This window comes from Felis catus, chromosome A3, assembly GCF_018350175.1.
Source record: "Felis catus isolate Fca126 chromosome A3, F.catus_Fca126_mat1.0, whole genome shotgun sequence".
In the NCBI taxonomy this organism is placed as follows: domain Eukaryota; kingdom Metazoa; phylum Chordata; class Mammalia; order Carnivora; family Felidae; genus Felis; species Felis catus.
The window spans coordinates 8058421-8071421 of record NC_058370.1 but is presented as its reverse complement, the minus strand read 5'-3'; the positions used below and the strand labels follow the sequence as shown (position 1 = coordinate 8071421).

Below are 13001 nucleotides of genomic sequence, written 5' to 3'. Positions count from 1 at the left end.
CTGGGGAAATGCAGATTTCAATCACGAGTGCAAGCAGAGTGGGGGACCGCACTTCTGGGAGGAGGCAGAATTAGGATCTTCAACGTGACTGGAATCTAGGGTTGTGGCACATGTGACTTGGCACGCCATCTTTCTTATTTTCTGTGGCCCACGACAAAGCAACTCTAAGGCGCGAAGTTTATGGGGACCAAAAATATTGCTGAGAAGAATCAGACAGTGTCCCCGGCATTAGGAACCTCCAGCAAGCAGAATAGGCAATCGCTCAAATGGACCGCAGCGTAAGGATAGCTGTTTTTGTCTTAGCTGGAATGTCATGCTATTGGGATCCTCGCCTGCATTCAATGGGCTGATACTCACCTTCCTGCACTCCATGCCTCCCGGAAGCCAGGGAGCCTGGCAATTGAGAGTAGACAGGTTCAGCAGAATCAAAACCACATTATTAACATTTAGTTACATATTTAGGGTTTTTTTTTAATATACTTACAGAATTTAAAAGAATTTGGTCTATTCAAGTTGAAAGTTGTAGCCTCACAGGAAAAAAGTAAGAGTCCATGAAGAATTGATTTAGGCTTATAACTAAATTTTACTATGCATTGAGATATTTCAGAAGATTTTAAGGCTCGCAGTATTTACCTGTTTAAAATTCATAAAAATTATTTGTATTGGGGAAGAGTCTACATGTTGTGGTACGCAGGTGAAGTACTTAAGAAGGAAATCAAATATATTAAATTCATAAATACAGTTTAAAATGTTTAAAAGTGTTTAAGCTTGAAAATGAGCCAAACATCATTCAAAGACTCTTTAGAAGTGAAGGTTGAATTCTGCAAGACTGATAAACACAATACTAATTTTTTACAGTCAAAGTTAAAAGGAAAAACCAGATTTTTTTAAACTTATTTTGGAATAAAGATTTACAGAAAGGAAAAATGGTATAGACAGGTCCCTGGTACCCCTCACCCAGTTTCTCCTCTGTGTGTGTGTGTGTGTGTGTGTGTGTGTGTGTGTGTGTGTGTTTAGCAAATAGGTTTTTTAATTTGTGAACTTCATAAATTGAATATTAACAAAATTAAATAAAAAGCAAACATCTGAATAATTTTTTCCTATGAGTATACAGATGCAGGAGTGTGTGTGTGTGTGTATATACACGTGCTCAGTCCCTTTCAGGCCACTGGAAAACTCCCACTAACAATAGCTCAGACTGGGACACACTGAGTTTGACCTGTGCTGGGGACATCCGGCTAGAGCACCCCAGTAAATGGTAGAACATACAGATTGAGTGTGTGCTGTGCTCTGTCCATGGTGTCGCCAGCCTGCCTGCCCCCACTCACTGGCACTGAGACCTTGGGCAAGTCTCTTAACCTCTGTACCACAGCTCTCTCACTGGTGACTATGGGTCATGACAGCTGTCCCTGCCACGCTGCGTTGCTGGTGGATTCGGTGAGCTGATGATGCGCCGTGAGCTCCTGGATTGTGTTTGGAACCCAGTGTGTACTCAGCATGCGTGGGCTATTGTTCTTGTACGTACGGTTACAGAACTTGGGAGACAGGTCATAGTTCAGGCATGTATTTGGGGAGCATATGGCAACGGGATCGCGTCTAGAATGAGGAAGTAAGAGACAAGTGCACCGAACCCCTAAGAACACCAGCATTTATGGCATAGCAAAAGGAGAGGGACCTGAGGGGGGAAAAACAAGCAGAAAACCAGAAGGGGCAGCCTTAGATGAGGGAAGAAAATTGATACAAAGCTATGATCACTAGGGTTGGGGACAGGCATATAGCTGAAGGTCCAGAAGCTGTCCCACATCGGGAAACTGGAGCTGTAACAGGTGCGACACTGTAGACTGATGTGCAAAGAGGGCTACTGCCAGCGGTTTCACGTAGAAATAGATGAACCGGATTCCAACCTGCCGCAGCACAGCGATTCGCCATGAATTAAGCACTTCCCTGTGAAAGCAAAACTTTAAAGCTTGTGGAAAAACACGTTGGAAAATATTTTATGACATTAGGATCCTGAGAGGTTTCTTTAAAAAGACGCTCCCATGACCAGCTTAAAGAAATGATCGGTGAAGTTTGATTCCATTCTGTTCATGAGAAGACATCATAAAGAAAAAGAAAAGACCACCCCAGGCCAAAAGGTTTTTGTAACACTTAAAAGAAGTTGTTATCTAGAATATGTTATCTAGACTACACTAACAAGAATACAACAACACTCAACCCCATGATAACCAGAGAAAGGAACATTAAGATCTCACACTGATATCCAGAGAGAAGAGCATTCTAGCCAGAAGTGCAAAGGCCCTGAGGCAGAAACCTGGTTGGCTTGTCAAGAAGTAGTAAGAAGGCCAGTGTGCTGCATCCGCTTTGTCTATAAGCCAGGCAAAGGCAGATCAGGGTCCAGATCATTAATTTTCATGTCCTGTGATTTAATTTTGACTTAAGAGGACAACAAAATGATTCATGAGAAAATAATATAAAAAATTGATCATAAAGGGGACAGTACTGACTAGAGCGATCAAACTAATTTTAAGAAAGAGGGACAAAGTATAAGATGAGCTAAGTCTCAGATGTTTTAGACAATCCAGGATTTAGTTTAATTAATTGAGGCCACATTAAGCATCTGCTCAGTGCCAGCCCCTCTGTTAGGAACTGAGGATTCCAAGAGAAGAAGGAAATCTCCAGCCAGAGAAGGAGCTTCATGCCTTAGCAGCTAATAAAGAGAAATGATAAACAATATAACATGTGATGTTCATAATAAACATAATGTTTACTTGTTGACTTACCATGCTCCAGACTTGAGCCTTAAACACATTTTTCCTAATCTCTACAGTAATCCTACATGGTTGATATGGTCTGTTCTCAATTTGCAGATGAGAACATAAAATACAAAAGAAATTAAGCAATTTGTTGAGAGCAGGGTTTCTCATCCATGGTGGCAATCGTGGCTGGGTAATTCTTTGCGGGGAGGATATTTAGTTAGCTTCCCTGGCCTCTACCTACTGGATGCAGATTGTCCCCTTCACCCCACAGTTATGACAGTCCAAATGTCTCCAGACAAATATCTCCTGGGTGACAAAATTGCCCTGGTGGGGAAATACTAGTTCAGAGACAGTGTAAGTAGTGAGGTGGGAATTTGAACCAAATCTGTTGGACTACAAAGTCCATAGTTGTTGGTTGTTTTTGCTTGTTTGTTTGGACTTCTTTCTTTTTAGCGTCGAACACCTCTACAAACAAGCGTACCTTGAGTGCTCCATTGATGTTTAACTGTCTTCATTGAAGGCAATGCCGTGAGATGTATTTGCCTACAAATGGCTCGCACCCGAGAAGGTACAGCAATGGCAATGCAGACGTTATTTTAGGTTTCCACCATTCGTTCAACATCTCAGGGCACATGTAGTATCAGATAGCCTGCAGGCACTGTTTTTTGCTTTAATTTCACTTCATTCATTCATTCATTCATTCATTCATTCATTCATTCAATCATTCATCAGTGCCAGCATCGTCCCAGGCACTGGGGCTCATAGTGGACAAGTCAGAAAGGTTCCTACTCACGCCCAGTTTTGTAGAAGGTGGGGAACAGACAGGAGGCATGCCAACCTATCATTAGACAAGAGATCTAAATTTGTCATTTAGTATTTTGCACAAAATAACAGAGTTTTATGAAGGCAAGTGATTTGGTTAGAAGAAGCATGCTAATTGGGATTCAGAGGTCATGAAGGGCTTCTCAGAGGAGGTGACACAAGCTGATACATAATAACAAGGAGTCAGTCATGCGAAAATCTGAGGCAGGAGTTTGCAAAGAAAGGAACAAGCAAATGCTAAGACGCTGAGGTGGGAGTGAGTTTGGTGTTTCTCGGGAACAGGAGGAAGTTCTTTGTGGATGGGAAGGAGGTGTGCAGGGGCAAGGAGTAGCTGATGTCAAGGGGGTGGATGAGGACCCAGGGGCAGGTGTGACCTTGTAGGACAAGGAGGAATGGGGCTTTCATTCTACGTGCAAACGGAACATGATCTTGCTAAAGTCACTTCATAAGGAAGGACAGATGCAACCCTTTGAGCTAAAATACTAAATGCAGAGTCCTTGCATGTTCCTGCCTCTATCATTCATGGTTATATGTTTGCAGTTATTTAAATAGACTGATGTAAGAGTTACAATTTGAAGCTTAACAGGGGAAATCAAAGAAATATTTAAAATATATTAGTTTCGTTTTCATTCTCCCTGCAGAGTTTCTGCAAAACAGACTCTTTATTGCACTTGCTTCTTAGAAGGTCTATTGAGTATTTGATTTCATAAAAAGAGCCCACAAGCAGCTATTGTTTTCAAGAATTTTGATATTGAGTGTCAGTGACTGTCAGCGATTTTAGATTTTTTTTTTTAAAAGATATGATGATGATGATCTTATTTCATATTTTAGACGTAACAATTTGATGCCTATTGCTCGTAATGGGATAAAACGGAAATAATTTAGATGTCCATCAGTAGAGAGAGTTGAAAGAAGATGTGCTCCTGTCAAATGATGGAGTGTGATTCAGCAGTTTAATGAACGACATGCATCAGCTGTGCAGGTCTTGGCTAAGTTGTAGTGAAATAAGTACAGGAAAAAAAAAAATACAACTTTCCCCCTGAGAGTTATTGAGATGTAATTGACATATTATGCTGCCTAAGTTTAAGGTGTACAAGTGTTGATCTGAAACATTTATATATTGCAAAATGATGGCTACCCTAGCCCAGAGCGTGGTGGCTCGAGACAGCAGGGGCATGAGAGCACTTTGGGGATGAAGGATATGTCTGTTATCCTGACTGTGGGGATGACTTCCCTGGTGTACCCGCATGTCAGGACTTATTTCACATTTTACGTATCCGCAGTTTGCTGTATGACAGTTAAACCTCCGTAAAGCTTTAATAAACTCTGGTGGCCGGCCATCGACCTGAAAAGTTAAGCCAGAAGTAATTTTTCTTCCTTCCTAGTGCATACAGTGGTAGTGCACTCTGAAATTAGCGGCATCTTAGATTTCGTAAACTACAGCAATAAACTTAGCCTTTGATCTGAGATTCCGGAGGTGGAGCTTTATGCTACTTTCAGCTAAAAAAAACGAAACTGACGAAAGAGGAAATACCAGTGGGGGATAATGTTAGGAGGACTGTGAATTTGCCTGAGGCTATGTGAAGATGTCAGGATGTTCAGATTCCTCGTGGTCCCCAGTAGCTTCCTTACGGGTCACTGCGTGCCCTCAGGTTTTCTAGAACTGATCCAGTCCTCGAGCAAGCTGCCCTCTGCCTTTGCCGTCGACTCCCACACTTAGCCTGGTTCGTGGCTGCCTTGCATAAAACCTACATTTCCCCACTTCCCCATCTCTTTGTGAAGCCCAGGGCATGTGACTAAGCTCTGGCCAGTGAGATAGAGGTAGAATTGCTGTGTGCAGCTAATTACAGTCACCAGCCAAAGAAAGGAGTCCCTAAAACTGCAAATGGGTCACACACACACACACACACACACACACACACACACACAAATGTGACTGTTTTTTTTTCTTTGCCTTATAATCCACTGACACAGAAACTATGTCTTCAAAATGAAAACATTCCAGATGCAATTTCATCGTATTTTATGAGTGAAGTGAAAATCTTGCCTCTTCGGATGCCACTGCTGTCGCCTGCTAATCCCCCCTGTTCTGATGCAGACTTCTGTGTCTTTGGACAAGTTGCTCAGGCTTTCTGTTTCAGGTCCCTCAGCTGTGAAAAGTGGACGATATGACAGGGCATGGGGGTGCTGCGAGGATTAATTAGCATCGGCAAAGCACTTTCAACATAAGACGCTGCCCTCTTCACACATCCCATCCAGGGACTTCAACAGACTGTGGCAGTGAGGCTGGTGCCGTTTATCTCTGTTCTCCAGATCAGGTTATGAGGCCGGAGAAATTAATGGCTTGCCCAAAGTCACTCAGTGAACTAGGGGAACAGCCCTGAGGAGACCTCTGGAATATTGACCTTCTAATCTTCTTGTACAAACCACTGCATGATACATGCTACATTTTGAAAAGGAGCTCTAGAAATGCCAAGGGCCTTCATCATGTACTTAACTTCTCTCGGTCTTTTTCTCATGTGTCGGCCTACATCTTCCTGGGTTGGCTCTGCATTGACCTACAGAGAGGAACACTCTTCTCATCAGGAAAGAAACTCAAATATCTGGAAGAGCTTCATGATCACAAGACTTTTTTTTTTTTTTTTTTTTTTTTTTTTTTTTGTGGTCCAGTCAAGTTCACTAGAGGCTTATGTTTGCTTTTGTGGCCTTGGTTATAAAAGTCAAGATACGAGGTCCACCCGTGCAGAAAGAGTCATCCTACTTTTAAAAATTGCATTTCGATTTTTTTTAAGTTTATGTATTTATTTTGACAGAGAGCAGAGAGAACGCGCGGGGGAGGGACAGAAAGAGAAGGCTAGAGAGTCCCAAGCAGGCTCTGCACCATCAGCACAGAGCTGACGCGGGTCGTAAACTCACCGACCGTGAGATCGTGACCTGAGCCAAAATCAAGAGTCAGACACTTAACCAGCTGAGCTACCCAGGTGCCCCTAGGATTTATTTTTATTTATTTTAAAGCACACAGGAGAAAGTTAATCTAATACTCCCAACAACAAATAATAACCACCGCTAGTATTTTACTGTAGATATATTCAACCTTGTTTAAAAAACAACAACAACTAAGTTTTTAAAAAACCAGACCCTACCTCATAGATCATTTATAACATACCGAGAAACCCTCTTATCCTCTGTGGCTCATCGCCCAATACTCTCTTCTCATTCTCCAAATTCCAGTTCCCCTAACCACCTTCTGTTCTAAATGTGCCATATATTCTGTCTGGGACACTGGCAGATGCTGTCCTTCTCCCCACCACCCTCTCTACCCTCCCTCAGGGGCGAGTGCCTTCTCCTTCCCTATTCTAGCTCCCTGACTTCTCCATCCCCCGTCTTCCAAAGGGGTCACGTCCTGTTTCTTTATCCTTCCCCAAACAGCACCATGTAACTTTCTTCTGTGCATAATTTCACTCAAAATAATTTGAGTATTTAAAAAAACTTTTTTTCATGTTTATTTTTGAGAGAGACAGAGTGTGACGGGAGAGAGGCAGAGAGAGAGGGAGACCCAGAATCCGAATCAGGCTCCAGGCTCTGAGCTGTCCGCACAGAGCCCGACGTGGGGCTCGAACTCATGAACCTTGAGATCATGACCTGAGCCAAAGTCGGATGCACAACCACCTGAGCTACCCAGGCGCCCCGAGTATTTTCTTAAAGGCTTGTATTCCTGGTGCATTGTCACCTCCACAAACTCAGTCTGGTTTTTTCTGTCTGCTTCATTGGCTCCTCAGTGCCTCGCCAGCCTGGCTCAGATAATATTTGTTGGATGAACGAATAAGAGGAGGATGTCTTTTATACCCATTTTAATGGTTTTGATATGGGTTTGTAACCTATTGCTAAATGTGACTCTTCCTATTGACTCAATTTCAGCAGAAGCCTCAAAAGCCCAGTGGGGGAAACTTATAGAAAACATTCTAAAGCAAGGTGCTGGACTATCTGTGCAGAAGTTGCAAAAAGAGAGTTCAAAACCATTTTGTCTGCAAGAGTTGATCACGTACCGCCAGCCTAAATAAGACGCTGTGGTTCAAGAGTTTGAAGAGGCTGGTTCTTTGGCAGAGAGCTGCTTTTCTCCTGCCCATGAGACAAGGAAGGGAGGGATTTCCCCTTACTTTATAGCAAGGGAGTGATTTTCAAGAGAATCACTTAGAAGGCTAGAAGTGAGTCGTCTCAAGTACCGAGGACACAAGGACTGGTGTTAGACCCACTCCTTAATATTCAAAAGGTAAAGGCCTGAAGTCAACTAGTTGCCTTGACTCACGACAGAGCTAAAAGCAGTGGGTGCCCCGGGAGTGGGCTCATCATTCACTGGCAGGGCCAACACTGAGTGAGTTTTTCCTCTGGCCAGGGAGGGCTTGTCTTAGAATAGATGCACCAACAGAACCACCTGGAAGGGCAAAAACCCTGGAGCATGAGACCCTGGGGTGGAATAAAGAGCAGCCAGACTGAGAAGAAAGAGCTCTTAGCATCTCTAAGGAACTCACAAAAGCTCTGTGAGAGAAAGAGCAAATATTATATACCTGTTGCCCAGAGGTCATCTACTCCAAGGCAAAACTTGGAGCAAGGAAAACTTGCCCGTGGGGAGCCTGAGTCGGGGAGGCTCAGTCGGTGAAGCCTCTGACTCTTGATTTTGACTCAGGTCATGGTCTCTGGGTTCATGAGTTCCAGCCCCCAGTGGGGTACAGACAATGCAGAGCCTGCTTGGGATTGGGATTCTTTCTCTCCCTCTCTCTCTCTCTCTGCCCACACACCCCACCCCCACCTCCCTCTCTCTCCCTCTGTCAAATTAAAAAAATAAACTCGGGGCGCCTGGGTGGCGCAGTCGGTTAAGCGTCCGACTTCAGCCAGGTCACGATCTCGCGGTCCGTGAGTTCGAGCCCCGCGTCGGGCTCTGGGCTGATGGCTCGGAGCCTGGAGCCTGCTTCCGATTCTGTGTCTCCCTCTCTCTCTGCCCCTCCCCCGTTCATGCTCTGTCTCTCTCTGTCCCAAAAATAAATAAACGTTGAAAAAAATTAAAAAAAATAAACTTAAGAAAAGTACTTAAAAAAAACCTCTCCTGTGTTCTAGCCTTTCCTTCTCCCATTGAGCTCCAGTCTCCTGGAAGCCAGAAGCCCATAGTCATTATGGAGGAGAGGAGGCAGGTCAGAAAATCAGTGAAGAAGCCATTCCCAACCCCCAAGCTCCTAGTTCCCAACTGGGGTAAGGGACAAAACCTAATTTGAATGATATTCAGTGTGATATGGCTATTAGGCTGAAATGGACTCTTTATTACCTAGTAGTAGCCCAAAAAGCCAGAGACCTTCTGGAGATTTCATTCGGGTTGAGAAAAATAACTTTTCAATAAGCAGAGTTTAGTGGGGAATGATTGTACTCAATTGATTACAGTTCTTTCAGAAATTTGGTGATACGTATATACCCGCTTCCATGTAAAATATATATTTAGATGCATACGTTTTATATTAACACATGGCTCTATAAAGTTAAGATAAATATACATATTGTCATAAATACCACTGCTGTGAGTATTCCTGTAACTAAATCTTTGTGCCTTTGCATGCATTTCTGCATGCATAGAACTGGATAAGCAATTACAAAAGTTTAAAAATTTTGGATAGATATCACACTCCAAAACAGTTGTATCAATCAGTATAAATTCACATTCTCGGGGCAACTGGGTGGCTCAGTCGGTTAAGCCTCCGACTTAGCTCAGGTCATGATCTCACGGCTTGTGGGTCCCGGCCCTGCATTGGGCTCTGTGCTGACAGCTCCGAGCCTGGAGCCTGCTTTGGATTCTGTGTCTCCCTCTCTCTCTCTCTGCCCCTCCCCTGCCTATGCTCTGTGTCTCTCTCTCTCTCTCTCTCTCAAAAATAAACATTAAAAAATTTAAAAACATTTACATTCTCAGCGGAAGCTTCATTTTTCTCTTTCCTTAAAGATTTTTGGGTGCCAGGTCTTTAGAAGTAGATTTTTTCGATGGTCTCACCATTTCCGGTTCAGTCCTCCTAATCTTCCTAATCTATTTTTTGTTCATCAGACAGAATAATATTTTAAAACTATAACTTTCCTGTATTCGGCTTTCTCCAGTGCCCTTGGCTCTAGCTGGGATGCGCTTCCCTGATGATTCCCATAGCTTCTGCCCATCGTTCCTGTCTTAGCTTGGATGTCACCTCCTCTGAGAAGTCTTCCTTGACTCTTTCTTACTGAAAGTAAGGCTGCTCATCACTCCCCATGTAGCACAACACTCATGTTCTTTTTGCTATCAACTATAGCTGTTTATAAGCTGTTTATCTGCTTATTTTTTTCTCTCTCTCCTACTGGGGTATAAGTTCCATGGGGATAGGGATTTTGTTTGTCTTTGTGGTGTGTGTGTGTGTGTGTGTGTGTGTGTGTGTGTGTGTGTGTGGCAATCTCTGCTCATAGCAGGTGCTCAGTCATTATTTGTTGGATGCAGGAAGGAAGCAATGAGTAACAGAAGCAGCTCTGTTCCCAGGTTTCCTTCTACCTGATTTCTGTGTCATCTTCCAAGTTGTCTTCCTTTAGGTGGGGAAGGACTGGTGGAGGGGGACCTGGCAGGACAGCAAACAACCTCTCTCCTTAGTGATAGCCGACTCATTTTTATTAGCACTGGCTTACCTTGCCAGAGGAAAGGCTGCCCATTTCTGTGACTCTCCCACTGAGAGCAGCAGGCAATGGGGCCAAAGCTCAAGCTATTTTTGGTAAAGATATTGGACAAGTGCCATTTCAGCCTCTGCCTTGGTCCTTTGTGGTAGCTGGTGTAAGTACAACCTTTTTGGGGGAGGCGTGGGAACCCATCACCTACCTACTCTGGAAAAGTGCAGAAGCCTCTGAATTTCTGCACATAGTTTTCTGTCCCGAAGAGCTTTGTAATAATAATAATAATAATAATAATAATAATAATAGCAATAATAATCATTGGTTGAATGGAATACAGAGGGAATGGTATGAGTTGTTCATGTTTCAAGCTACAGTGGGTTTCCACTCTGAGTATATTGGAGTAGGGAAATTTGGGATTAATTTCTGGCTCTGCAGTGCGATAGTTACAGTCTTCTATTTCAATTCGTGACACAGTTTTGTTTCATATCAACAAGATGCCCAAATAGGAGAGAAGTACTACCATGTGGAATTCATTTTGATCCGCATTCATTTCATTTTAATGCAATGAACTCTTACTCTCCCACCTTAGACCCACACCGGGAGAAGGGGATAAAGTATACTCAAGATGAATATGATAATCACTGTTGGCAGAAGGGAGTGTGGATGCTGAGGAAACAGAAATAGATGCTACAAATAAGAAGTGTGAAGTGTTGGAAATTGAGTTAAAAATAGGGATTGCAATAATGATTTTTTTTCATATCAGCCTTATCCCCAATGAAACTGAATTGTGTGGGACTGTATGTCCATTTGGCAGTGTATAGTTGTGTGAGTTGTGCACTGTGCAACTCTGTAAGCACTACTTACATTGCGTATCTCTGAATGCCTCCTTTCCTCTTCTGCCGTGGTTGTGTATTACACATTTTGGACAAATGCAAGTGGCTGTTCATCCTGTGAATAGTACAGTCTGTGTATTTTCCACGTTTCACAGTTTGACTTAACCAAAACCAAATGAATAAAACTGTATTCTGGGTTCATTCCTGCAATTAAAAAAAAAAATCACTTGTCTCTTCACAGCTAGCTTGATATTTTCCTTTTTTTTTTTTTTTAATTTTTGGGGGAGGGCAGAGAGAGAGGGAAAGAGAATTTTAAGATGAGAGTAGAGAATTATAAGCTGAGCACATAATCTCACAATTGTGAGATTATGACCTGAGCCGAAATCAAGAGTCAGACACTTAACCGACTGAGCCCCCCAGGCGCCCCTAGTTTGATATTTTCTAGTTTGATTCTAGTTTCCTCACATCTAGCTTAATTATTTATGGATGTCAATTATACTCAACATTAATTATCATGGGATGGATTTCTCAGTTTCAGGTTTTGTCAGTAATTATTTCTTTTATCTTGAGCCATTCACTTCTAGGTCCTTATGCCTCAATTCCTTCATTCTTTGTGTCTATGATACTGTTGATTTGGTCTACAAATGATGTGTTGGACAAATGCCTTCCACGAATACATTTATTTCATAGCAACCATGGACACTATTTTTTTTTTAAGTTCTAAGCCTTCAAAAAGAACTCTCCAAATGATTGTTATCATTTCATCCTTCTTTGGCGAGAGATGCAAACTTAAAACATCATTTGTATCAAAGAGCAACATGATGACAGAGTTAATGATTTACCATATAGCACAAAGAGTTCCCCTCCCGGAATATTTACTTTTCGACTGTCCCAACTCGGTCTCAGTCCTCCTATGACACATTCTTGGGTGATTCTCTTCTTTAGCTGACACTCACCAAACCAAAATGACTAAAAGCTCGTGTTCCTGGTGAGAAAGGAAAGGTTCATATAATCTTAGAGTTGAAAGGTCTTCAAATCTTATCAAGTCAAATAGTCCACTCAATAAATGAACCCTCTTCCCCGCAGCTCTGATCAGAGATCACCCAGCCTTGGTTTGGTCACCTCCAGGGAGCAACTGTCCATTTCTGATGCTGTCTTTTTACCTTTGTGGAGAGGGTAAACGATGAGAAAAAGACCTTCCTTGGAAAGGAGGGAGGCTCCCTCCCTCATGACATCTGCACTCCAGAAGGGCTATAGGACAGTGTTGACCTAAAGCGGGTGTCACACACCCCTCCCTTCAGTCCTTGTCCTGTGGGACCTGGGGCAAGTCTTCATCTGCCAGGGCTTTAGTTTCCATAAAATGTGCAGGATAATACGTATCTCGTTATTCCTTTAACAGGATTAGGACAATGCCTAGCGGGCTGGTGCCCAATAAATGTCAGTGGGTATGAACTCATCTCAAGCATGCTTCAGGAGGGTGGTGCAGTCAGGGGCAGTGAGTGTAGAATCTGCTCCCCTTTTAATCTTATTCTAGAGGCAGTATCCCTTAAGGGTTATGAGGGTGAGCTCTATTGCTAGACTGCTGGGGCGTAAATATGGGCCTGGCATTTACATAAGGAGGGGACCTACCTCATGAGGAACAGGGGAGTCGAAGCGAGGCAATCCGTGCTTGGGGTTTAGAGCCATGCCTGGCACTAAGAATTTATCATGCACCTGCTCTGGGCTAGGCTTTGGGGGTACACATGTGAATGAGGCCAGGTGTCAGCCCCTGGGTAACTTACATTCAGGCGGGAAAGCCAGGCTCACCCAAGGAAAATGTGGCAAATGATATCACCGAGGGCTGGGTCCAGGGAGCCAAGGAAACCCGAGGAAGCTCAAACGTAGCTTAAGCCAGGGCAGTATCCCTCCCCTCCTTTGCCAAGGTCAAGGC

At 43.2% G+C, this 13001-nt stretch overlaps 1 long non-coding RNA gene across 2 annotated transcripts; it reads right to left on the bottom strand.

Annotated features, from left to right (window-relative positions):
• Positions 1-1548: 1548 nt before the first annotated feature.
• LOC109497914 lies at positions 1549-12916 on the bottom strand. 2 transcript variants are annotated; one of them, XR_002154361.3, is made up of 4 exons: positions 12701-12916; positions 11951-12056; positions 11103-11275; positions 1549-1944 (listed from the first exon to the last, which is right to left on the bottom strand). It is a non-coding gene; the product is annotated as an uncharacterized LOC109497914 (long non-coding RNA). The 2 variants fall into 2 exon arrangements; XR_002154360.3 differs by having other exon boundaries at positions 11951-12916.
• Positions 12917-13001: the final 85 nt, after the last annotated feature.